General features: G+C 37.6%; 1 pseudogene; it reads right to left on the bottom strand.

Moving 5' to 3' along the window:
• Positions 1 to 1377: 1377 nt before the first annotated feature.
• Positions 1378 to 27390, bottom strand: part of LOC114237832 (nicotinamide/nicotinic acid mononucleotide adenylyltransferase 1-like) — a 162281-nt pseudogene continuing 136268 nt past the window's right edge.

Genomic DNA, 27390 nt, shown 5'->3' with positions numbered 1-27390 from the left:
CATCTTTACTATCATTACTCTGAATTCTTTTTCAGGTAGACTGCCTATTTCCTCTTCATTTGTTTGGTCTGGTTGGTTTTTACCTTGCTCCTTCATCTGCTGTGTGTTTCTCTGTCTTCTCATATTGCTTAACTTACTGTGTTTGGGGTCTCCTTTTTGCAGGTTGCATGTTCGTAGTTCTTGTTGTTTTTTGTGTCTGCTCCCAGTGGCTAAGCTTGGCTCAGTGGGTTTTGTAGGCTTTCTGGTGGAGGGGACTGGTGCCTGTGTTCTGGTGGATGAGGCTGGATCTTGTTTTTCTGTTGGGCAGGACCACATCCAGCTGTGTGTTTTGGGGTGCCTGTGGCCTTATTATGATTTTAGGCAGCCTCTCTGCTAATGGGTGGGGCTGTGTTCCTGTCTTGCTAGTTGTTTGGCATAGGGTGTCCAGCACTGTAGCTTGCTTGTCGTTTAGTGGAGCTGGGCCTTAGCATTGAGATGGCAATCTCTGGGAGAACTTTCACCACTTGATATTACGTGGAGCTGGGAGGTCTCTGTGGACCAATGTCCTGAACTTGGCTCTCCCATCTCAGAGACACAGGCCTGACACCTGGCCGGAGCACCAAGACCCTGTCAGCCACACGGTTCTAGGAAAATATAGTCAAGTTGCTCATCTAGACTTTCAAAAATATTGAGATTACAGCTCACAGGGTGAAGTTACTTAGGGCAGAAATTCTATGCCTGAGAGGGACAGCCAGAAGGAAATGGCATCTAGATACCTGTTCTTGATGAAAAGTTAGGACAGACATATAGATTGATGTCAAACATAATAATGAGATCATTTTGCATAGAATAATACTGGTGACAGTATTTTTTTTCTGATAAAAAGATAAACCTGATTTTAATTTACTACTGATTTTTACCAAGCTTTTAAACTTTAATTTATTAAAGAGGATCATATTTCCTTTCCCCACTTACTAACACTCATACTGTTTCAAATTCCCAAAACAGCAGTCCACAATACCATGCTGGAGAATTTCTTTTTTTTTTTTTTTTTTTTTTTTAATTTTTTTAATTTATTTATTTATTTATTTATTTATTTTTGGCTGTGCTGGGTCTTTGGTTCGTGCGAGGGCTTTCTCTAGTTGCGGCAAGTGGGGGCCACTCTTCATCGCGGTGCGGGGACCGCTCTTCATCGCGGTGCGCGGGCCTTTCACTATCGCGGCCCCTCCCGTTGCGGGGCACAGGCTCCAGACGCGCAGGCTCAGCAGCTGTGGCTCACGGGCCCAGCTGCTCCGTGGCATGTGGGAATCTTCCCAGACCAGGGCTCGAACCCGTGTCTCCTGCATTAGCAGGCAGATTCTCAACCACTGCGCCACCAGGGAAGCCCTGGAGAATTTCTTATGTGTCAGCTTCTGCGGTGTTTCTCAGCAAAGGAGTCACATCACCCCAACATTCCGCTCCTCACTCTTGGAACTATACAAACTATGCTTCTCAATATATTTCTGAACAAGGTCTGGTTCCAAGTAGCGAATTCTCTGGCCCCTTCTGACGGCTCGCTGGATCTTCGTGGATGAGATGTCATTGGTGATCCATTCATTCACCAGGTGAATGTTGTGCTGATGTTTCCACAGCACGCTGGATTCATAGATGAATTTCTGAGCATCATTTCCAGGCCGAGTAATTATATAAGCCCATAGGCTCCCACGATTTTGGTGACATCCTTGCCTTTCCACAGACTGGGCACACCAAAGGACTCCAAGAAATCTGCTCCACACAGCAACTTCACCTTTGGCACACCTTTTGTTTTTTTTGTTTGCTCTAGGGATTTCTTTTCTTTGTTTAAAAGCAAGGCATGCTTGTGATGACTCTGTAACAGACTAATTTGGGTTGTTGAAGCTGTTCCCAGGTTCCACTCTGGTGAGTAATCTGGGATATCTAGTTTTTTTTCTTTTTCTTTTTTTTGGACGGTGTGTATGTGTGGGATTTGTTTTTATTTAGTCATGTTTTATTAAAATTCATTAACCAATGGACAGCCCATAAAGGAGGATGGATTGATTCCACATTCCTCTTCCTAGATCTAGTTTAGAAAACGTGTTCCCCACCTGTTGTTCTTAGGAAGGGGTATAGTAAACGTGTCATTTAATAATATACTCCTTTTTGAAAGTTGCCTTTTCTCTCCACCCTTGAGTAGGTCCAGTATTTGATGAAACTCATGAAAGTAGGTGGAACCTCTCTTGCCCCTCCTGTTTTATAGGATGTACTATATATGTGACTGTGGCTCTCAAAGAAATTTGTTTGCCATTTGCTGATTTTTTTTTGAAGTTAATTTCTAACTTCTTTCACTGATAAATGAAGAAAAGTATTACACCTTTTGAAATACACCAAAAGGACTGAGTACATAATTAAAAAACATTTTTTCCCTGTCAAAAAAAATAATAATAATACTAATTTTTAAAAGAAGGATAGAAAATCATGCATACAATACAGTGTTAATATGTAAGTATACATAGACAATATGTAACAGAATGTTAAAAATAGTTATCTAGGACATAGCATAATAGTTGCTAGTTATTTCTTTCATTATTATCAACCTATTTTTCCTATCAAAGTAAAGAAAGAACAAAATTAAAATTTATAAAAAAATAATAACTTGTGAAAAGACTTTGAAGACTTTGATTTGGGCCATAAACAGTTGGACTTTATCTAAGCATATTAGATCTCCGATTTCTCAGATTAAATAAAATTATTCAAGTTAAGGTCTTCACACATGATATAACCTCAATATATCCTTGTTAACGTCCTATTATGTTCTAGTTGCATACTTAAAAATATAGGTAGTAAAGCACTTAAAAATACTTAAATGATAATTAGACATATTCTCAGAATATTACTCAATTCTATGGAGTTACAAGAGAAAGAAAATTCTCAGGTCACTATCTTCCTTCTTAAAAACTCAGAGTGTTCACCCTAGCACTTCAAAAATATTCTGGAAAACTGGAAAAAAATTAAAATGGCAAATATCTGCTAGAGTCAGTCTGACACATTTTTATGTGCTAATGGAAGCTGTATGCAGTTATCAGTTTGGAATTCACATCTATTCAAGACATTATTTAGGTGATTGAAAGAAATTCACTTAAATGTGAAAAATAGTGAAATCGACTGGCAGATGGATGAAAGATGAGGAGTATCCCAACCATTTACAGACCAAATCTTTTCTCTTAGATTGTAATATCCTCATTACTGAAAGTCTGGACATTACCACTAAATATTTCTCAAGAAGTGTATGTTCTCCCACCAATCCAAAAAATGTCCCACACTAATAAACACATAGGTTTGCTTCCTATATTGACATTTCTGTATACTGGTTTATTTTCTTAGTTTTCCTAACAGTGAGGTAGGTAGAATATTAGCAAATATATCAAATATTCACTGAACTCATATATTGTGCCCAATGTTGTGAACTGTTTAGGATATAGAAGTATAAGACACAACTACTAACCTTGAATCCCTTTCAGTCTAGTTGCAATGATAAAATGATCAATCTAGATAGACTCATGAGGGTAAGAAATGGGAGGGGCCTTCGAGATCATTTTCTAGTCCAACAATTGCCAAAGCTTGGTCTGAAGACATGTATGAAGTTTGGACTATTTCTGCCAGTGTCACCTGGGAATCTAACTATAAATACTGATTACTAAACTTACCATGATATTCATTTTTATAAAACAATTCCTGATGTTATCATGTGAGACCCTGGAAAGATCCCTAGAACTTTCAACTTAGTAACTTATTAAATTCCCATTTTTATCTAAGCCAGTTTTAGGCAGATTCTTTTAACCAAAAGAGTCCATGATAATTCAAAGTAGCTGTTTCCACCTGCAAAATGGGAATTCCTTTAGGAAACTGTGTCACCTTTGTGACCTTCCTTTGGTCACCTTTGTGTCTTAACTCAGTGGTCAACATCTAGAAAGTACCAAAATAAAAAAAAAAATGTGCAGAACTGTACTGATAATATAAACAAGCATCAACATTATGACTCGGAATATAAGTGCTAGATGTTCCCACTAGAAAACGGTGATGCAGGGTTGCATTGTTTAGAAATAGGGAGCTAACAAGTATTCATGGAAGTGAAAACAGATGAACTTTGTAAGCTAATAAAGAGTCTATGACTCTGCACCTTAATATGCAGGCAAAAAATAAATGATGAACAGAAATTGCAATATAATAAAGAGAGCAAGGGGTGTTCCATTCCTGTGCAGTCTTATTGGAGTTGACCCAGTCAGGCACTTGAGGGAACACTGGTGAAAAAAGTGGGGTACATGAGGAGAGGGCAAAATATTAAGGGCTATAAAAGCTAGAGAGAAATACAGAGAGTGTAAAGAAACCCAGAAGACTGCAAAGGTACAGATGATGTCTCTGAAGGACTGGGTTAAACAGACTCAGGAAACAAACAGACAAACAAACAAACAAAAACAGACCTGGGATCTCTTAGAACTCTGGACTTGTGATTAAATTCTTATTAGTAAAAGGTGTTTTTCTGTCTTTTAAAGAAAGAATGTTCATCAAGGTTGCAGTGCCCTCTTCTAAGAATATTCTGTAAGAGGTAAAGCTGCCTCAGTCAGCTACCAATCTAGCATAACAAGGATGTTAAAACAATAAATAAATCACAACCTGAACTTTGACCTTTAATTTTATTAAAAACATTTGGATATGCCAACACCTCCTTCTGAATACTGTCATTAATTGAATAAACAAGACCAGAATGAACAAGTAAATGCACATGAATATGGTCCTTAATCAGCATTGCTGATTCATAAAGTACCAACTACCAAAGAGGGATAAATTGGCCAAATATAAACGTTCTAATATATTTATTGCAGTGACTCCGGCTTCCTCTCACCTATTCATCCTCCACTAAAATATATTGAAGTTGCAGGAAGGGAGTAATAAGAAATAGACCATGGGCATGATAAAGAAAGTAAATATGAGTAGAATCTTGTCAACAAAAGTAAAAAGGAATAAGGAGAAAAAGCAGAAGATGAGGTGGTAGCTGAAAAAGGAAGCAAAATTATTTTGAATACTGCTAACAGTGAAAAGATGTGGTGAAACACAGTAAAGCCATTTGTGAGAATCCACAATGTAATTTTGTAAATGACTTGAAGAACCTTGTGTTACTTGTAAGAATAAAAAAATAAATAAGAATTTTGGGGATTTTTGTTTTGTTATTAAAATCACAAGCAGTGGTATAAACATGTCAGTAGCAGTCTTTCTAGTCTCCTTTCTCTTTCTGAAACTGTTACTGAACTCAGGCCCGGCTGCTTGCCATTCAAAAGTCAATAATTTGGAGGCAAGTGTCAGTAGAAAAGCCATCAATCTGGGGAGAAAATAGACTCATGTTCTGAGACCAACTCCAGAGATTCCTCTCAGCCATGAAAGTTTTCAAAGAGAGAAAAGGGGAAGAATCTCAGTGAATCATCAAGGCAGGAGCTTGGGTTCTGCATCCTTCTCCATTGCATGCAGGCTGGCTGACTACTCAGATATTATCTTGCCCGAGTGATCTGCCCGCAGGATTGCTAAGGGGGCTGCTGGCGGTGGAAAGGTAGTCATTCTTTAACTACTTAATTCTTCATTCTTACTTCTTTTTATTCAGGAAAAGAATCAACAGGTTAGGTAAGGTATGGTGTGCATTCAGGAGAGCATACTTCGGGAACTAGGTTCAATTGCCTAGTGATCTCATTCCTATAATTAGGTTCTTTCAAGGTTAGAGGGGAATGGAAATGGGCAAACAGGAAAGGGGCAGAAAAGCTGTTTTCAGAACTGGACATAAAAGTATAATAGATTGATAGATTGATGAGGGGGGGGTTAAAATAACACCCATCCTAGTTACAATGGAAAGTTGCAGTTAAACATACTGTATAATCTGGGATTGGCAGCAACTGCAAGAGAAGAACAACAGGAAAAGCTAAGGGGACCCAGTGGTTACAAATTTAAACACTCATCATTAAAATCTTAAAGGTAGGACTTATAATGAAATACAGAACAGCTCATGTCAGAAATAACTGGAACTAACGTAGGCATTAGTCATAAGAAATCAATCAGAAACCACAGTGGACTGGGGGTGAGGGGAAGGGGAAGAGTAGAAGGGCAAAGTGGAGAGTGTTTGGAGGACCTAGAGGCAAGAAGCAGACATCAGAAATTTCAGCAAAAACACCCTCTATGAGCCTGGGAGATTTCCTTGAAGTACATTGGCTGTGTTTCTTATTTGCAGTGGAGAGTGACGGGGCTTGTGAGTCCAAGACTGGTGGCAGAGACACTTCAGGACATAGTATGAGATGATGTAACATGACCTGAACAATCTCACAGGGGAATTGTGCTGAGCAAGAAGCAGTCTGCTTTTTAGAGAGAGACCTTTAGGGGTGTGAAACCCGTATGGGCGCCCAGACCTCCCACAAACCTGAAACTGACTGCAGATACCTAACAATGGAAAATCCAACTGATTAAAAGAGAAGATTTGAAAGAATTTAGTAAAGTATCAAGAATTGAGAATATAGGCTATCCCAGAATTAATAGCATAGGGTTTTGCTTTGACAATTTCTCCCCAATATTGAGAAGAAAAAACACTGGCATGGTTGAGCATCCGTTATGCACCAGTCTCTATGCTACCTGGTTTTCCATGTGTTATCTTATGTGATCTTCACAGACAACTTGAAAGTATTATTTGCCCCATATTACAGATGAGCATATTGAAGCTCTAAGGAATGAAATAATGACCCTCCAAAAGCAACAACAAATAAATATGGACAATATTTTAGCACCAAGCCTTCTGCATTGAGAACAACTCTTTTTTTCCCTCTGTTATCATAAACATGATCTCAAGATTAGAATTGCCCAACTGTGCTACTTCTCTCTTCTGTTCCTCACTGCTACACATCCAGATGTTTTCCCCCAAAAGTCAAAATCTGCTGATGGACCGGAAGATGTCAGCACATTGCTGTAGTATACTGTTCTCAGATAAATATATTAGCACTTTTCTCCTTCTTGTTTCATACAAAATTTGTTCTGTTCCTGGCCACATTTATGCTGATGAGAATGGAGCCTTTCATGGGAGGCACCTTTTATTGCTGCTGTATGTCTCCTTCCTGCCTGCTGTGTTTTCCCTCCAGAAATAAATTTTTACTCACTTGGCCATCTGAGCAAATATTTTCTGCCTGACACAATATTTATACATATATGTTTTTCAAATAGCATCAGAAGTGTGAATTTCAGGTACAGTAATGTATTTTGGGGGCATTAAGTCACTCCTCGATGGTGAAACAAGTTTCTAGTGACAAATGAAGAAAAAGGACAATCTCAAGAAAATTACTAATAACTTGGAGGTAAGAGTTGTCTCGACAACAGATCCCTGAGTTAGGAAATGAAGCATTTTTTATTTTGCTAAGTGTGGCTTCTTTATAAAATGTATGCACTTAAACTGATTAGTTAATAATGGGCTTAATGATAGATGTTTGGTTAATCACAGCCTCATGAGCAACATTTAGCATCTGGGGAGCCTGTTTTTGGTGCAGATACAGTTTGATCTTTGGTGGTCTAAAAACCTTAGTGTGAATCCTGGCAATGAAAGTTACAACCTGTTAGCTTTTGAACAGTTTGCTTAACATTTGTAAAGCATACATTCCTCAAATATATATATATATATATACATATATATATATATGTATATATATATATATTTATGAACGTTTCAAGGCGATTAAATGGTAACGCATATAGGCCAATTATCATAGTGCATAATATACGGTGTCTTTTTTTAAGTTGTTATTATTATTATTATTAATATTGATTCTCATCTTCCCTTTATACTTTTGCTACTTTTCTCACATTATCACCCAGCATTTGTTTTTCATATATTAATCTCTCATTCAACAAATACTTAGTAAGAATTTGCTAACTGACTGGTATTTAGCTAGGCATCACTGATACAGAATGATTCAGGCACTGTACCATCATGCAACGCCCAGAGACAGACTTACAAAGCATAAGTTATGAAAATATATGATGCAGAAAATTTTTTAAAAAAGAAGCAGTTGTCCCATTTTCAAGAGAAATTTACTCTGAATTTTAACCGTTCAGCACAATTATCAACAGTTTTGGAAGGAGCAAATGAAACAAATTGAAAATGATTTCAAAGATAGTATATTTTAATCCAGTTATATAAATAACCACTTTAAAAGACAATTGTCTAAACATACCAATTAAAAGACAGAGATCATCAGAGTGGATTAATAAACAAGATCAACTACCTTTTATAGTTGTTGTCTGTAAGAAATTTTAAATATAAAGACTCAAATAAGGTAAAAGTAAAGAAATGACAAGGATATACAGTGTTAATATTAATTGAAAGAATGCTTGAGTAGTTATATGAATTTCACATGAAGCATTAAAGGAAAGTTATAAGAGATAAAGAGATGAATTACATAATAAACATAAATAATTTACTTCTCCAAGAAGACATAAAACCTTAAAAGTGTATACAAGTCACCATACAGTATCAATATATGTGAGGCAAAACCAGATAGAACTGATAGGGGAAATAAATAAATCCACTATTATAGTTGGGAACCTTAACACATCTCAGTCAGTAATTGACAGATCAACAAATAGAAAATCAGTAAAAGGATATAGATGACCTGAACAACCTTATCAATCCACTGGATCAAATGACATCTATAGAATACTCCATCCAAAACAAGCAGAATACGTATCTTTCTCAAGTTCACATGGCATATTCATCAAGATATACTATATTCTAGGACATAAAGCACATTTTAACAAATGCAAAAGAATAGAAATAATACAAAGTGTGTTTTCAGACTATGGTAGAATTAAACTAGAAATCAATAACAGAAAAATAGCTGGAAAATCCCCAAATATTTGGAAATTAGACACTCTTTTAAATAGTCTGTTACACAAAGAGTAGTCTCAGGAGAAATTTAAGTAGTATTCCAAATTAGACTAAAATCAAAATTTGTGGTATACATATAAAGCAGTGCTTATAGGGAGATTTATAGAATTAAATTCATATATAAGAAAATAAAGAAGATCTAAAATTAAGATCCCAAGTTTTCACCTTAAAAACTAAGGAAAGAAGAGCAAATTAAACTTATAGCAAGCAGAACAAAGGGAATAAAAAATAAAGCATAAATCAATGGAATTAAAAACAATAGAGAAAATAAATGAAACAAAACAACTAGTTCTTTGAAAAAAAACAGTAAAATTGATAAACCTCTAACAAGTCTCTGTAAGAAAAAAAGAGAAAAGACATGGCCAGTTGATATTACCAGATTTGGTCATCTGCTATGCACACATGGCACATTTAACATATGAAATGAGTGACCAAAGTGGCAGAGATATAGTCTCTGAAGTAAGGACTACCACTTGCCATGGCTCTTCTAGCTGATGCCATCTCTGAATGGCCAGTCTGCCTGCACAGAGTCCAGTACCGAGCTCCCAGGATATTACCATTCCTTGGGGAGACCCAATGACCAATTGGTGGTAAGTTTACTTCAGTGGGCCTCTTCAGTCTAAGATTTATTTTCCCTAGAAGAGAAACTTATCTTTGTTTGACTTTGCCTTTCTTACCTAGCAAACCTCAGTCATCATCACTATTGGTACTGACAATGTTCCTGGTCCACAGGCATTGAATACCATACAGCATAGCTACTGATTAGGGGACCTATTTTACAGCGAAGAAGCTGCAAGATTGGGTCCTTTTCCATAGGTTACACTGGTTGTATCTCATTGTGCATTGTTCAAATGTAGCCTGATAGAGCATGGAATGGTCACTGAAAGTCATAGCTGACGGGACAGCTTAAAGGCAACACTCTATGAGGATGGGGAAACATCTTCCAGGATTCAATATACTAATGGAATCAGAGTCTTCAACATACTATGTCCCAGTGGGAAGAATACATGAGTCTAGGAATCAAGCGGCTGGAAGCACTATTTACCATCACCGTCATTGAGCCACTGGGGAGTTTTTGCTTCCCATCTATACAGCTCTGGGCTTTGCAGAGTTAGAGATCCTGGTCCCCAAAGGCAGTGCACTCATACCAAGGGACACAGCTAGAGTCTCATAGAACCACAAGAGCATCTGAAAATGCCTTTGAGACCCTTGTGCCCAAGGGCCAGCAGGCAAGGAGTCACCAACATGACAGGGTAATTGGCCCTGTTTAGCTAGAGGAGGTAGGGCTGCTGATACACAGTGGGGCAGGAAGGAATGTGTGGAACTGCGGGCATCCACTTGAGTGCCCCTTGCCATTTTGATGCCCACCTGTGACATGAACTAGTGAGAAATAAATGGTTACCAAGGACTCAGACTTCCCAAAGATTAGGATACAGGCCACACCCCTAGGCAAGCCTCCAAGACCAACAGGCATATGTGAGGGCAAGGGGCATTTAGAGTACAGTGTAGGAAGGAGCAGATGAATACCGTCTAAGACCTTGTGACCAACTGCTGTGTTGACAAAATGACGTTCATCCCACTACCTTTCTTTTCAAAACCTCTGCATACTGGTATGCTGGGTAATGTGCTCCCCAAACAGTATCAGAGATGTGGATTCACACACTATGAGGGTGAATAGCAAAAAGTCAAGAGAGCACTTCATCCAGCTCTCTCTCAAGGAAGGGTCTGCTCTTGAGCTGCAAGAATCTTCCACAGCATTAAATCCAAAGAAAAACCCTTCCTGGGCAGTCCTTAAGCAGTGAGAGTACAGAGACACTAGCATCTGGCTGTTTCTGTTCTAAGTAGAACTCTTCCACTGCACAGTGAGTTGTTCCCACCAGTTTTTGCTTTCCCACCCCTTCTTTTCCTTCATGGTTATCAGACCTACGCAGCATTTTGAAAGCATACAAATGCTCAATTTTACTTCCTCCCACTGTATTTTTTACTGATAAATTTCTTGCACTCTTAACTCTGTATTTGCTTCCCAGGACATATGAATTAACACAACCTTTAAAATAAATATCAATAAAATGCATGAAACTATTATTGAAGAGATCAGTAGTGAGCAAAAATCCTCCCTACCCTTATACATGGACTTCACCTTTTTCAAGACCTTCTGAAAAAAATAAAAAGGAGAAAGGAGAAATATTCAAATAACTAGGAAAAAAACTCAAATGTTTGTGAAACGATGACTGCCTCATATTATCAAGAAGTGGTAAACCTTAAGGTTTATGCCTCAGTGCTTAAAACTGATAACAATATCTGTTAAAATTATATTGTTCTTTGAGGGGAAATAAAGGAAAGCTTTCAATCAAAGATAAATGGTATATGGAGATGGATAGATAGATACATTTTAGAGTCATAAATACACACACATATGTGGATTTTTTGGCTACATGGGATGAGAGAAACAGCAGCTTTAGAATCATGCTCTTTGGGTAGAATTTTATTTTTTAAAACAACAAGGAGAAAGTGACTTCAAGATGGCAGAGGAATAAGACATGGAGATCACCTTCCTCCCCACAAATACATCTACATGTGGAACAACTCCTACAGAACGCCTACTAAACGCTGGCAGAAGACTTTAGATTTCCCAAAAGGCAAGAAACTCCCCACGTACATGGGTAGGGCAAAAGAAAAAAGAAAAAACAGAGACAAAAGAATAGGGATGGGACCTGCACCAGTGGGAGGGAGCTGTGAAGGAAGAAATGTGTCCACACACTAGGAGCCCCTTCACTGGCGGAGATAGGGGGTGGCAGGGGGAAGCTTCGGAGCCACGAAGGAGAGCACAGCAACAGGGGTGCAGAGGGCAAAGCGGAGAGATTCCCGCACAGAGGATCGGTGCCAACCAGCACTCACCAGCCTGAGAGGCTTGTCTGCTCACCCGCCGGGGTGGGCGGGGGCTGGGAGCTGAGGCTCGGGCTCCGGTCAGATCGCAGGGAGAGGACTGGGGTTGGCGGTGTGAACACAGCCTGAAGGGGGCTAGTGCACCACGGCTAGCCGGGAGGGAGTCCAGGAAAAAGTCTGGACCTGCCTAAGAGGCAAGAGACCATTGTTTTGGGGTGCACGAGGAGAGGGGATTCAGAGCGCCGCCTAAACGAACTCCAGAGACGGGCGCAAGCCGCGGCGATCAGCGCGGACCCCAGAGACGGGCATGAGACGCTAAGTCTGCTGCTGCCGCCACCAAGAAGCCTGTGTGCGAGCACAGGTCACTCTCCACACCACCCCTCCTGGGAGCCTGTGCAGCCCGCCACCGCAAGGGTTCCATGATCCAGGGACAACTTCCCCGGGAGAACGCACGGCGCGCCTCAGGCTGCTGCAACGTCACGCCGGCCTCTGACGCCTCAGGCTGCTGCAACGTCACGCCGGCCTCTGATGCTGCAGGCTCGCTCCGCCTCCTCCGTACCCCTCCCTCTCCCCCGGCCTGAGTGAGCCAGAGCCCCGGAAGCAGCTGCTCCTTTAACCCTGTCCTGTGTGAGCAAAGAACAGATGCCCTCAGGAGACCTACACGCAGAGGCGGGTCCAAGTCCAAAGCTGAACCCTGGGAGCTGTATGAACAAAGAAGAGAAAGGGAAATCTCTCCCAGCAGCCTCAGAAGCAGCAGATTAAATCTCCACAATCAACTTGGTGTACCTGCATCTGTGGAATACCTGAATAGATGACGAATCATCCCAAAATTGAGGAAGTGGACTTTGGGAGCAACTGTAGACTGGGGGTTTGCTGTATGTGACTTACTGGTTTCTGGTTTTATGTTTATCTTAGTTTAGTATTTAGAGTTTATTATCATTGGTAGATTTGTTTATTGATTTGGTTGCTCTCTTCCTTTTTTTTAATATATATAAATTTTTTTTTCCTTTTTTTCTTTTTGTGACTGTGTATGTGTATGCTTCTTTGTGTGATTTTGTCTGTATAGCTTTGCTTTTACCATTTGTCTGAGGGTTATGTCTGTCCTTTTTTTTTTTTTAATATAGTTCTTAGTGCTTGTTATCATTGGTGGATTTACTTTTTGGTTTGGTTGCTCTCTTCTTTCTTTCTTTCTTTTTTTATTACTTTTTAATATTTTTTATTTTTAATAATTTAAAAAATTTTCTACTTTAATAGCTGTTTTTTTTTAAGTAAACTAAGATTTAATCCTTTACTGAAAATGTAATAATGTCAAGTAGCAGTAATGTTTTTGAATTCAGGAATATTACAGTAAAATCAGTTAAGTATGTGCAGTCATTGGGTTATCAGAAACAAATCAGCTTTTTGTAACACCTTTTATTCTAAGCATTATGCAACAGGATGAATGTCTCTGCATGCCTGAACTATGTAGAGAAACAGCACAAGGTGGTTTTATTTCTTTTCAAGGGAAGGTGAAGAAAGCACACACAGTAAATGTTCTCAATCTCCATAGGTCCCCTGAGGGAAACAGAAGCTCCCTTTATCCCTAGCCCAAATATAAAATCATCTTCTTCCAGCTTAGTGTAAAGTAAATTACAGGAGGTGCTTGCCTAAGCCAAGTTCAAATACCAGCATTTAAGAGAAGCTGCAAGCCAATCTGCCCTCCTTCAACAGGTTTATTTAAGGAAGAGGTAGCTTCCTGAAGCCTCAGGAAAGGAATAGAAAAGGCATTTCTCAGCATGTTAATAAATAGCTCTTTGATGATCAACTCTTATTTGTGTATGCAACACCATTTCTCTGTGGAGAACATGCTAAATTACCATGAGCATGTGGTGGTTCACAAGGTCGTCTAAGCTGGAAAACATGGATATTTAAATACCATGTTGCCACTGTTGTTGACTTATTCTGATATTTTCCATAATCAGAAAACCCTAGTTTTAATAAGGGTTCAATGGTTCAATGGACAAATACTTTATTTTTTATTGTTTTTTTTAATGTTATTTATTTATTTATTTTTTCTTATTAGTCATCAATTTTATACACATCAGTGTATACATATCAATCCCAATATCCCAATTCCTCACACCACCACTACCACCCTCCGACACTTTCCCCCCTTGGTGTCCATACGTTTTTTTCTCTGCTTCAGTGTCTCAATTTCTGCTCTGCAAACTGGTTCATCTGTACCATTTTCTAGGTTTCACATATATGCATTAATAGAGAATATTTGTTTTTCTCTTTCTGACTTACTTCACTATGTATGACAGTCTCTAGATGCATCCATGTCTCTACAAATGACCTTACTTTGTTCCTATTTATGGCTGAGTAATATTCCATTGTATATATGTACCACTACTTCTTTATCCATTCATCTGTCGGTGAGCATTTAGGTTGCTTCCTTGACCTGGCTATTGTAAATAGAGCTGCAATGAACATTGGGGTACATGACTCTTTTTGAATTATGGTTTTCCCTGGGTATATGCCCAGTAGTGGGATTGCTGGGTCATATGGTAATTCTATTTTTAGTTTTTTAAGGAACCTCCATACTGTTCTCCATAGTGACTGTATCAATTTACATTCCCACCAACAGTGCAAGAGGGTTCCCTTTTCTCCACACCGTCTCCAGCATTTGTTGTTTATAGATTTTCTGATGATGCCCATTCTAATTGGTGTGAGGTGATACCTCACTGTAGTTTTGTTTTGCATTTCTCTATTAATTAGTGATGTTGAGCAGCATTTTATGTGCTTTGTGGCCATCTGTATGTCTTCTTTGGAGAAATGTCTATTTAGGTCGTCTGCCCATTTTTGGATTGGGTGGCTTGTTTTTTTAATATTGAGGTGCATGAGCTGTTTATATAATTTGGAGATTAATACTTTGTCCGATGATTCATTTGCAAATATTTTCTCCCATTCTGAGGGTTGTCTTTTCGTCTTGTTTATGGTTTCCTTTGCTGTGCAAAAGCTTTGAAGTTTCATTAGTTCCCATTTGTTTATTTCTGTTTTTATTTCCATTACTCTAGGAGGTGGGTCAAAAAGGATCTTGCTGTAATTTATGTCAAAGAGTGCTCTTCCTATGTTTTCCTCTAAGAATTTTATAGTGCCTAGTCTTACATTTAGGTATCTAATCCATTTTGAGTTTATTTTTGTGTATGGAGTTAGGGAGTGTTCTAATTTCATTCTTTTACATGTAGCTGTCCAGTTTTCTCAGCACCACTTATTGAAGAGGCTGTCTTTTCTCCATTGTATATCCTTGCCTCGTTTGTCATAGATTAGTTGACCATAGGCGTGTGAGTTTATCTCTGGGCTTTCTATCTTGTTCCATTGTTTCTGTTTTTGTGCCAGTACCATATTGTCTTGATTACTGTAGCTTTGTAATATAGTCTGAAGTAAGGGAGCCTGATTCCTCCAGCTCCGTGTTTTTTCGTAAAGACTGCTTTGGCTATTTGGGGTCTTTTGTGTCTCCATACAAATTGTAAGATTTTTTGTTCTAGTTCTGTAAAAGATGCCATTGGTAATTTGATAGGGATTGCATTGAAGCTGTAGATTGCTTTGAGTAGTACAGTCATTTTCACAATATTGATTCTTCCAATCCAAGAACATGGTATATCTCTCCATCTGTTGGTAAGATCTTTAATTTCTTTCATCAGTGTCTTATAATTTTCTGCATACAGGTCTTTTGTCTCCCTAGGTAGGTTTATTCCTAGGTATTTTATTCTTTTTATTGCAAAGGCAAATGGGAGTGTTTCCTTAATTTCTCTTTCAGATTTCATCATTAGGGTATAGGAATGCAAGAGAATTCTCTGCATTAATTTTGTATTCTGCAACTTTACTACATTCATTGATTAGCTCTAATAGTTTTCTGGTGGCATCTTTAGGATTCTCTATGTGTGGTATCATGTCATCTGCAAACAGTGACAGTTTTACTTCTTCTTTTCCGATATGGATTTCTTTTATTTCTTTTTCTTCTCTGATTGCCATGGCTAGGACTTCCAAAACTATATTGAATAATAGTGGTGAGAATGCACATCCTTGTCTTCTTCCTGATCTTAGAGGAAATGTTTTCAGATTTTCACCATTGAGAATGATGTTTACTGTGGGCTTGTCATCTATATCCTTTATTATGTTGATGTAGGTTCCCTCTATGCCCACTTTCTGGAGAGTTTTTATCATAAATGGGTGTCGAATTTTTTCAAAAGCTTTTTCTGCATCTATTGAGATGATGATATGGTTTTTATTCTTCAATTTGTTAATATGCTGCATCACATTGATTGATTTGCATATACTGAAGGATCCTTGCATCTTTGGAATAAATCCCAATTGATAATGGTGTATGATCCTTTAAAGGTGTTGTTGGATGCTGTTTGCTAGTATTTTGTTGAGGATTTTTGCACCTATATTCATGAGTGATATTGGTCTGTAATTTTGCTTTTTTGTAGAATCTTTGTCTGGTTTTGGTATCAGGGTGATTGTGGCTTCATAGAATGAGTTTGAGAGTTTTCCTTCCTCTGCAATTTTTTGGAAGAGTTTGAGAAGGATGGGTGTTAGCTCTTCTCTTAATGTTTGATAGAATTCACCTGTGAAGCCATCTGGTCCTGAACTTTTGTTTGTTGGAAGATTTTTAATCACAGTTTCAATTTTATTACTTGTGATAGGTCTGTTTATATTTTCTATTTCTTCCTGGTTCAGTCTTGGAAGGTTATACCTTTCTAAGAATTTGTCCAGTTCTTCCAGGTTGTCCATTTTATTGGCATAGAGTTGCTTGTAGTCGTCTCTTAGAATACTTTGTATTTCTGTGGTGTCTGTTGTAACTTCTCCTTTTTCATTTCTAATTTATTGATTTGAGTCCTCTCCCTCTTTTTCTTGAAGAGTCTGGCTAATGGTTTATCAATTTTGTTTATCTTCTAAAAAAACCAGCTTTTAGTTTTATTGATCTTTGCTATTGTTTTCTTTGTTTCTATTTCATTTATTCCTGCTCTGATCTTTATGATTTCTTTCCTTCTGCTAACTTTGGGTTTTGTTTGTTCTTCATTCTCTAGTTCCTTTAGGTGTAATGTTAGATTGTTTACTTGAGATTTTTCATGTTTCTTCAGGTAGGCTTGTATAGCTATAAACTTCCCTCTTAGAACTGCTTTTGCTGCATCCCATAGGTTTCGGATCGTCGTGTTTTCATTGTCATTTGTCTCTAGGTATTTTTTGATTTCCTCTTTGATTTCTTCAGTGATCTCTTGGTTATTTAGTAACGTATTGTTTAGCCTCCATGTGTTTGTGTTTTTTTTCCCTTTTTTTTCCCCTCTTATTGATTTCTAATCTCATAGCATTGTGGTCAGAAAAGATGGTTGATATGATTTCAATTTTCTGAAATTTACTGAGGATTGATTTGTGACCCAAGATGTTATCTATCTTAGAGAATGTTCCATGCACACTTGAGAAGAGAGTGTAATCTGAAGTTATTGGATGGAATGTCCTATAAATATCAATTAAATCTATCTGGTCTATTGTGTCACTTAATGCTTGTGTTTCCTTTTTAATTTCTGTTTGGATGATCTGTCCATTGTTGTAAGTGAGGTGTTAAAGTCCCCCACTATTATTGTGTTACTGTCGATTTCCTCTTTTATAGCTGTTAGCAGTTGCCTGATGTAATGAGGTGCTCCTATGTTGGGTGAATATATATTTATAATTGTTATATCTTCTTCTTGGATTGATCCCTTGATCATTATGTAGTGTCCTTCCTTGTCTCTTGTAATATTCATTTTAAAGTCTATTTTATCTGATATGAGTATTTCTACTCCAGCTTTCTTTTGATTTCCATTTGCATGGAATATCTTTTTCCATCCCCTCACTTTCAGTCTGTATGTGTCCCTAGGTCTGAAGTGAGTCTCTTGTAGACAGCATATATATGGGTCTTGTTTTTGTATCCATTCAGCCAGTGTATGTCTTTTGGTTGGAGCATTTAATCCATACACGTTTAAGGTAATTATCTATATGTATGTTACTATTACCATTTTCTTAATTGTTTTGGGTTTGTTTTTGAAGGTCCTTGTCTTCTCTTGTGTTTCCCACTTAGACATGTTCCTTTAGCATTTGTTTTAGAGCTGGTTTGGTGGTGCAGAATTCTCTTAGCTTCTGCTTGTCTGTAAAGAATTAAAGAAATCTTAATTCATTATTGATTTCTCCATCGAATCTGAATGAGATCCTTGCTTGGTAGAGTAATCTTGCTTGTAGGTTCTTCCCTTTCATCACTTTAAGTATATCATGCCACTCCCTTCTGGCTTGTAGAGTTTCTGCTGAGAAATCAGCTGTTAATCTGATGGGAGTTCCCTTGTGGATTATTGGTCATTTTTCCCTTGCTGTTTTCAATAATTTTTCTTTGCCTTTAATTTTTGCCAATTTGGTTCTTATGTGTCTCAGCAAGTTTCTCATTGGGTTTATCCTGTATGGGACTCTCTGCACTTCCTGGACTTGGGTGGCTATTTCCTTTCCCATGTTAGGGAAGTTTTTGACTATAATCTCTTCAAATATTTTCTCGGGTCCTTTCTCTCTCTCTTCTCCTTCTGGGACACGTATAATGCGAATGTTGTTGCGTTTAATGTTGTCCCAGAGGTCTCTTAGGCTGTCTTCATTTCTTTTCTTTCTTTTTTCTTTATTCTGTTTGGCAGCAGTGAATTCCGCCATTCTTTCTTCCAGGTCTTTTATCCGTTCTTCTGCCTCAGTTATTCTGCTATTGATTCCTTGTAGTGTATTTTTCTTTTCAGTTATTGTATTGTTCATCTCTGTTTGTTTGTTCTTTAATTCTTCTAGATCTTTATTAACCATTTCTTGCATCTTCTTGATCTTTGCCTCCATTCTTTTTCCGAGGTCCTGAATCATCTTCACTATCACTATTCTGATTTCTTTTTCTGGAAGATTGCCTATCTCCATTTCATTTAGTTGTTTTTCTGGGGTTTTATCTTGTTCCTTCATCTGGTATATAGCCCCCTGCCTTCTCATCTTGTCTGTCTTTCTGTGAATGTGGTTTTTGTTCCACAGGCTGCAGTATTGTAGTTCTTCTTGCTTCTGCTGTCTGCCCTCTACTTTATTTCTTTTTATTTTCCTTTTTTCTTTCTTTTTTCTCCCTTTTCTTCTGAGCCATGTGGCTGACAGGGTCTTGGTGCTCCAGCCAGGTGTCAGGCCTGTGCCTCTGAGGTTGGAGAGCCGAGTTCTGGGCATTGGTCCGTCAGAGACCCCCCCTGCTCCATGTAATATCAAATGGCAAAAGCTCTCCCAGAGATCTCCATCTAAATGCTAAGGCCCAGCTCAACAACCAGCAAGCTACAGTGCTTGACACCCTATGCCAAACAACTACCAGGACAGGAACACAACACCATCCATTAGCAGAGAGGATGCCTAAAATCATAAGGTCACAGACACCCCAAAACCCACCACTAGACATGGTCCTGCCCACCAGAAAGGCAAGATCCAGCTTCATCTACCAGAACACAGGCATCAGTCCCCTCCACCAGGAACTCTACACAACCCACTTCATCAACCTTAGCCACTGGGGGCACACACCAAGAACAATGGGAACCACGAACATGCAGCCTGTGAAAAGGAGATGCCAAACACAGAAATTTAAGCAAAATGAGAAGACAGAGAAACACACAGCAGATGAAGGAGCAAGGTAAAAACCCACCAGACCAAACAAATGAAGAGGAAATAGGCAGTCTACTTGAAAAAGAATTCAGAGTAATGATAGTAAAGATGATCCAAAATCTTGGAAATAGAATGGAGAAAATTTAAGAAAGTTATAACAAGGACCTAGAAGAACTAAAGAGCAAACACACAATGTTGAACAACACAATAAATGAAATTAAATATTCTCTAGAAGGAAAAAATAGCAGAATAACTTCGGCAGAAGAATAGGATTAGTGACCTGGGTGATACAATAGAGGAAATAACTACTGCAGAGCATAATAAAAAAAAAAGAATGAAAAGAATTGAGGACAGACTTAGAGACCTCTGGGACAACATTAAACGCACCAACACTTGAATTATAGGGCTGCAAGAAGAAGAAGAGAAAAAGAAAGTGACTGAGAAACTATGTGAAAAGATTATAGTTGAAAACTTCCCTAATATGGGAAAGGAAATAGTCAATTAAGTTCAGGAAGTGCAGAGAGTCCCATACAGGATAAATCAAGGAGAAACACGCCAAGACATATTTTATTCAAAATATCAAAACTTAAATACAAAGAAAAAATATTAAAAGCAGGAATGGAAAAACAATAAATAACATAACAAGGGAATCCCCATAAGGTTAACAGCTGCTCTTTCAGTAGAAACTCTGTAAGCCAGAAGGGAGTGGCAGGACATATTTAAAGCGATGAAAAGGTAAAACTTACAACCAAGATTACTCTACCCAGCAAGGATCTGATTCAGATTTGACGGAGAAATTCAAATCTTTACAGACAAGCAAAATGTAAGAGAATTCAGCACTACCAAACCAACTTTACAACAAATGCTAAAGGAGCATCTCTAGGCAGGAAGCACAAGAGAAGGAAAAGACCTACAATAACAAACCAAAAACAATTAAGAAAATCATAATAGGAATATACATATTGATAATTATCTTACATGTTAATGGATTAAATGCTCCCACCAAAAGACATAGACTGGCTGAATGTATCCAAAAACAAGACCCATATATATGCTGTCTACAAGAGACCCACTTCAGACTAGGGACACATGAAGACTAAAATGAGGGGATAGAAAAAGATATTCCATTCAAATGGAAATCAAAAGAGTTGGAGCAGCAATTGTCATATCAGACAAAATCATTTTTAAAATAAAGACTATTACAAGAGACAAAGAAGGACACTACATAATGATCAAATGATCAATCCAAGAAGAAGATATAGCAGTTTAAAATATTTATGCACCCAACATAGGAGCACCTCAACACATAAGGCAAATGCTAAGAGCTGTAAAAGGGGAAATCGACAGTAACACAATCATACTAGGGCATTTAAACACCCCACTTTCACCAATGGACAGATCATCCAAGAGGAAAATAAATAAGGAAACACAAGCATTAAATGACAGATTAAAGAAGATGGACTTAATTGATATTTATAGGACATTCCATCCAAAAACAACAGAATACACTTTCTTCTCAAGGGCTCATGGAACATTTTCCAGGATAGATTATATCTTGGGTCACAAATCAAGCCTTGGTAAATTTAAGAAAATTGAAATCACATCAAGCATCTTTTCCGACCACAACGTTAGGAGACTAGATATCAATTACAGGAAAATATCTGTAAAAAATACAAACACTTGGAGGCTAAACAGTACACTACTTAATAACCAAGAGATCACTGAAGAAATCAAAGAGGAAATCAAAAAATATCTAGAAACAAATGACAGTGAAAACACGATGACCCAAAACCTATGGGCAGCAACAAAAGCAGTTCTAAGAGGGAAGTTTATAACAATACCGTCCTACCTCAAGAAACAGGAAACCTCTATAATAGACAGCCTAAACTTACACCTAAAGCAATTAGAGAAAGAAGAACAAAAAACCTCAAAGTTAGCAGAAGGATCAAAAAGAAATGAAAAAGAAGTGAAGGAAAAATAGCAAAGATCAATAAAACTAAAAGCTGGTTCTTTGAGTAGATAAAGAAAATTGATAAACCATTAGTCAGACTCATCAAGAAAAAAAGGGAGAAAAATCAATAGAATTAGAAATGAAAAAGGAGAGGTAACAACGGACCCTGCAGAAATTCAAAGGATCATGAGAGATTACTACAGTCAACTGTATGCCAATAAAATAGACAACCTGGAAGAAATGGACAAATTCTTAGAAAAGCACAACCTTACAAGACTGAACCAGGAAGAAATATAAAATATAAATGGAGCAATCACAAGCACTGAAATTGAGACTGTGATTAAAAATTTTCCAACAAACAAAAGCCCAGGACCAGATGGCTTCACAGGCAAATTCTATCAAGCATTTAGAGAAGAGCTAACACCTATCCTTCTCAAACTCGTCCAAAATATAGCAGAGGGAGAAACACTCCCAAACTCATTCTACAAGGCCACAATCACCCTGATACCAAAACCAGAGAAAGATGTCACAAAGGTAGAAAACTACAGGCCAATATCACTGATGAACATAGATGCAAATATCTTCCACAAAATACTAGCAAACAGAATCCAACAGCACATTAAAAGGATCACACACCACGGTGAAGTGAGGTTTATCCCAGGAATGCAAGGATTCTTCAGTATACACAAATCAATCAATATGATAAACTATATTAACCTATTAAAGGATAAAAACCATATGATCATCTCAATAGATGCAGAAAAAGCTTTTGACAAAATTCAACACCCATTTATGATAAAAAACACTCCAGAAAGTAGGCATAAAGACAGCTTACCTCAACATAATAAAAGCCATATATGACAAACCCACAGCCAACGTTGTTCTCAATGGTGAAAAACTGAAACCCTTTCCTCTAAGATCAGGAGCAAGACAAGGTTGTCCACTCTTACCACTATTATTCAACATAATTTTGAAAGTTTTAGTCATAGCAATCAGAGAAGAAAAAGAAATAAAAGGAATCCATATTGGAAAAGAAGAAATAAAACTGTCACTGTTTGCAGTTGCCATGATACTATACATAGAGAATCCTAAAGGTGCTACCAGAAAACTACTAGAGCTAATCAATGAATTTGGTAAAGTAGCAGGATACAAAATTAATGAACAGGAATCTCTTTCATTCCTATACACTAATGATGAAAAATCTGAAAGAGAAATTAAGGAAACACTCCCATTTACCACTGCAACAAAAAGAATAAAATACCTAGGAATAAACCTACCTAAGGAGAAAAAAACCTGTATGAAGAAAACTATAAAACACTGATGAAAGAAATTAAAGATGATACAAACAGATGGAGAGATATACCATGTACTTGGATTGGAAGAATCAACATTGTGAAAATGACTATACTACACAAAGCAATCTACAGATTCAATGCAATCCCTATCAAACTACCAATGGCACTTTTCACCGAACTAGAACAAAAAATTTCACAATTTGTATGGAAATACAAAAGACCCCCAAAAGCCAAAGCAATCTTGAGAAAGAAAAACGGAGCTGGAGGAATCAGGCTCCCAGACTTCAGACAATACTACAAAGATACAGTAATCAAGATAGTATGGTACTGGCATAAAAACAGAACTGTAGATCAATGGAACAGGGTAGAAAGCCCAGAGATAAAGCCACACACATATGATCGCCTTATTTTTGATAAAGGAGGCAAGAATATACAATGGAGAAAAGACAGCCTCTTCAATAAATGGTGCTGGGAAAACTGGACAGCTACATGTATAAGAATGAAATTAGAACACTACGTAAGACCATACACACAAATTAAATCAAAATGGGTTAAAGACCTAAATATAAGGCCAGACACTATAAAACTCTTAGAGGAAAACATAGGCAGAACACTCTACGATGTAAATCACAGCAAGATCCTTTTTGACCCACCTCCTAGAGAAATGGAAATAAAAACAAAGATAAACAAATGGGGCCTAATGAAACTTAAAAGCTTTTGCACAGCAAAGGAAACCATAAACAAGACAAAAAGGCAACCCTCAGAATGGGAGAAAATATTTGCAAATGAAGCAACTGACAAAAGGTCATTCTCCAAATTTACAAGCAGCTCATGCCATTCAACATCAAAAAAACTAACAGCCCAATCCAAAAATGGACAGAAGACCTAAATAGACATTTCTCCAAAGAAGATATTGCCAACAAATACACAAAAGATTGCTCAACATCACTAATCATTAGAGAAATGCAAATCAAGACTACAATGAGGTGTCAACTCACACTGGTCAGAATGGCCATCATCACAATATCTACAAACAATAAATACTGGAGGGGGTGTGGAGAAAAGGGAACCCTCTTGCACTGTTGGGGGGAATGTAAATTGATACAGCCATTAAGGAGAACAGTATGGAGGTTCCTTAAAGAACTAAAAGTAGAACTACCATACGACCCAGCAATCCTACTACTGGGCATGTACCCTGAGAAAACCATAATTCAAAAGGAGTCATGTACCACAATGTTCATTGCAGCTCTCTTTACAATAGCCAGGGCATGGAAGCAACCTAAATGTCCACTGACAGATGAATGGATAAAGAAGATGTGGCACATATATACAATGGAATGTTACTCAGCCATAAAAAGAAATGAAATTGAGTTATCTGTAGTGAGTTGGATGGACATAGAGACTGTCATATTGAGTGAAGTAAGTCAGAAAGAGAAAAATAAATACCATATGCTAACACATATATATGGAATCTAAAAAAAAAAGAAAGAAAAAAAAGTGGTTCTGAAGAACCTAGGGGCAGGACAGGAGTAAAGACGCAGAGGTAGGGAATGGACTTGAGGACACGGGGAGTGGGAATGGTAAACTGGGATGAAGTGAGAGAGTGGCATTGACATATATATACTACCAAATGTAAAATAGATAGCTAGTGGGGAGCAGCTGCATAGCACATGGAGATCAGCTTGGTGCTTTTTGACCTAGAGGGGTGGTATAGGGAGGGTGGAAGGGAGATGCAAGAGGGAGGTGATATGGGGATATATGTATATGTATAGCTGATTCACTTTGTTATAAAGCAGAAACTAACACACCACTGTAAAGCAATTATACTCCAATAAAGATGTTAAAAAAACCCAAAAAAGAACAACAAAAGAAAACAAGGAAATGATGCTACAGTTTCATTAAATTACTTTCATGTGGAACCTCCATGTTGGCTATGCCATAAACTCTCACCTTCCCACAACAATAAAGATTTCTTATTAATTTATCATTAAGATGCGTCTTGAACTTTTTCTTTCTCTCAATCCTACCCAGATTTTCATAGGTCTCACTTGGATCCCTAACATTGCCTTCTATCTGCTCCCCTGCCTCAAATATTGTTCCTTATAAAAAATACGTATAGCAGCAAGGGTGATTTATCTGAAACACTAAGATGGCTGTTTCCTTCAATTGCTGGTAGCCAACAAGCCTTTAATGCCTCCAGTCCCATGTATACACAGAGCTGATGTTTCCTTATGCTTCCTATGGCAGGTCATATTTCTATTCCCATGCCGTTTCTTCTGTCTGGAATATATCCTTCACAACCACCATACTCTCTTCTCTTCTTTCTTTTCCTGATAAACATCCCATTCTCTTTTCCTGGATAAATCCTATTAAATAATCAGGACCCAGCTAAGATTCATTCTCTAGAAGCTCCTCTGGCCTCCATTCTGTATTATCTCTCAGGTCTAGGAGTTTACAGACTAAAGTTGCTGACCCCTGAGCACACCATGCTGCTCTTTATCAAAGCACTACCATGTTATATGGAAACCTTGTTCTTATACGGCCATATCTCCTTCCATTCAACAAAGTTCACAGAGGCTTATCTGAGGCTTTGCATGTATCGTGTTTGTCTGGCATAAAGTGGGATTCACTGTGTGTTTGTTGAATTGAGTTGTAACTTTCATTGAACTTCAATGAGTTATCAAGCAGAAAATTCAACATCTGCTTCTTATCAAGATTCTAAAGTGTTAAATGCCATTTTAAAGCAATCTTGTCTCCAGAAAATGCTTAACCCTTCCTCCTTCTAATACAGTGGACGTCACTCCCTCCTACTTTAACTTTATACCCTGTACCTCAGCTATCACAAAAAATAATATTGCATTTTAACTCATATGCAATAATAATTCATTTTAACTCATAATGGGAACTCATATGTTCCCATTACTATATTCATATTGGGTATGATGAGAGGAACTATTTTTTATCCATTCCTACAGATGCATGATTTAGCACAGTATATTATACACTACTCAAATTATTTGTTTTAATTGACAAATCCCATTCATTTTAATTCTGCTAGTAGGAGACATTTCAAGAAGACATGAGGTAGCATAATCCACTGGACTCTTCACTAGTCTCAGATTTCACACTTAATTTCTGGCTTTCAGTAAGTTGATTCCCTTGAATAATTTGTTTGGAGATTACCTCCCAAATAGAATTGTTATAAAATGAAATAAAAACATAAATTGAAAATTTGTGTTGCATGCCAAAAGTTCTATTAAAATGTAAAATTCTCAGTGGTATCACACTAATTTTTATCACCATTATTGCCATCATGGTCAGTATCGTATTCTATTTAAACAGCTGTATTGAGTTGGTTGCCTAGTGCTTCTGTGAAATGTCTTTGAGAATGTGAATAGGAGGTTGTATAGAAACACAAGCAGAAACTGATTGGAACTCAGTCATTCGGAAGGATATCTGTTATTTTTGTCCATTGCTTTGCTTTATTCCCTGAGTGCTTGTCTAATTCCCTTTTCAGTCTAGGAGTACAGCTTTTGCAGCCTCAAAGATTCCTTTGAATGAGAAACTTGGCTTGGGATAACCTAGACCTGAACCTACCCAGTAGGGTGGGGCCAGACCACAAATTAGCTGCACTCCAGTGAGTGCTGTGAATTTGAGGAGTTATTTCCCAGGCATCTGAATTAAGGATTAGGCACTAGGCTGGCTGGGACTTTGAATCTCGTCTCTGTTACTATGTTTCTCTTTTCCCTCATCCTATCAACCTGAAGCTGAAACCTTGAGGTTAAATTTATCATTTTTCACCTCAGAGTAGACACTCCTTAAATTTCTAGTGTGAAGTTTATAAGCCTTTATACAGTTCACTGGTCCCTTACTGTAGATTTTTCTTGCCTCTGTGATTCACCCCCTTACCATGAATATTTCTATCCCCAAACAAAAAAATATGGAAGTGCCACAAAACCTCTCTTGACATTTACAGTTTCCCAATAAACAAATCTATTAAGATTCTCATCATGTTTTTTATTTATAAACATAATTTATCTAGTCTGGATTTTCTCTTGGTTGCTGCTGTATCTTCACTGTTTCCCTAGAATATATATATTTTATATATATATATAGAATATATATTTAATTATGGCCATATTTCTTTGACCACTTTAAGTTCCTCCCACCTTAGAAATAAAATTTTTCATTGAGATGCCCATCAGATAAAATGTTTCCCCCTAGATATATATTTACTCTAGTTGCTTTAGAAAAGTAAATTTGTGTCATATTGTGGGCTATAAGAGATGCTGGCAGCTGTAAATCAATGTCAAGAAGCTTGCAGTTATTTTGTGTTAAATGGTAAAATATATGATAGAGTATCTTCTTCTAATTAGTTACTGGATGGTCCTTTACAGTATTCCAGAATTATTGTCTTAAGGGAAATGTCACATGCAAAAGCCATGTAACCTTTGATTGCATACCCTTTCCATCCTCTTCAGAGCCATGGTGAGCTGGTATTCACCTTGACACTTCCTTCTGGCACCTTTGTTTTTATGCTTCCTCTGACAGGATTAAAATGTAAACTATTAAATATTTTTAGATCGATATGACTTCATGATTCTGTATTAAATAGTAAGGTAATACTTGTTTTCATTACTTCTTTATGTAATAAC

The sequence above is a fragment of the Balaenoptera acutorostrata genome, chromosome 8, assembly GCF_949987535.1.
Source record: "Balaenoptera acutorostrata chromosome 8, mBalAcu1.1, whole genome shotgun sequence".
NCBI classification, from domain to species: Eukaryota; Metazoa; Chordata; class Mammalia; order Artiodactyla; family Balaenopteridae; genus Balaenoptera; species Balaenoptera acutorostrata.
This window is presented reverse-complemented; position numbering and strand designations above follow the sequence as displayed.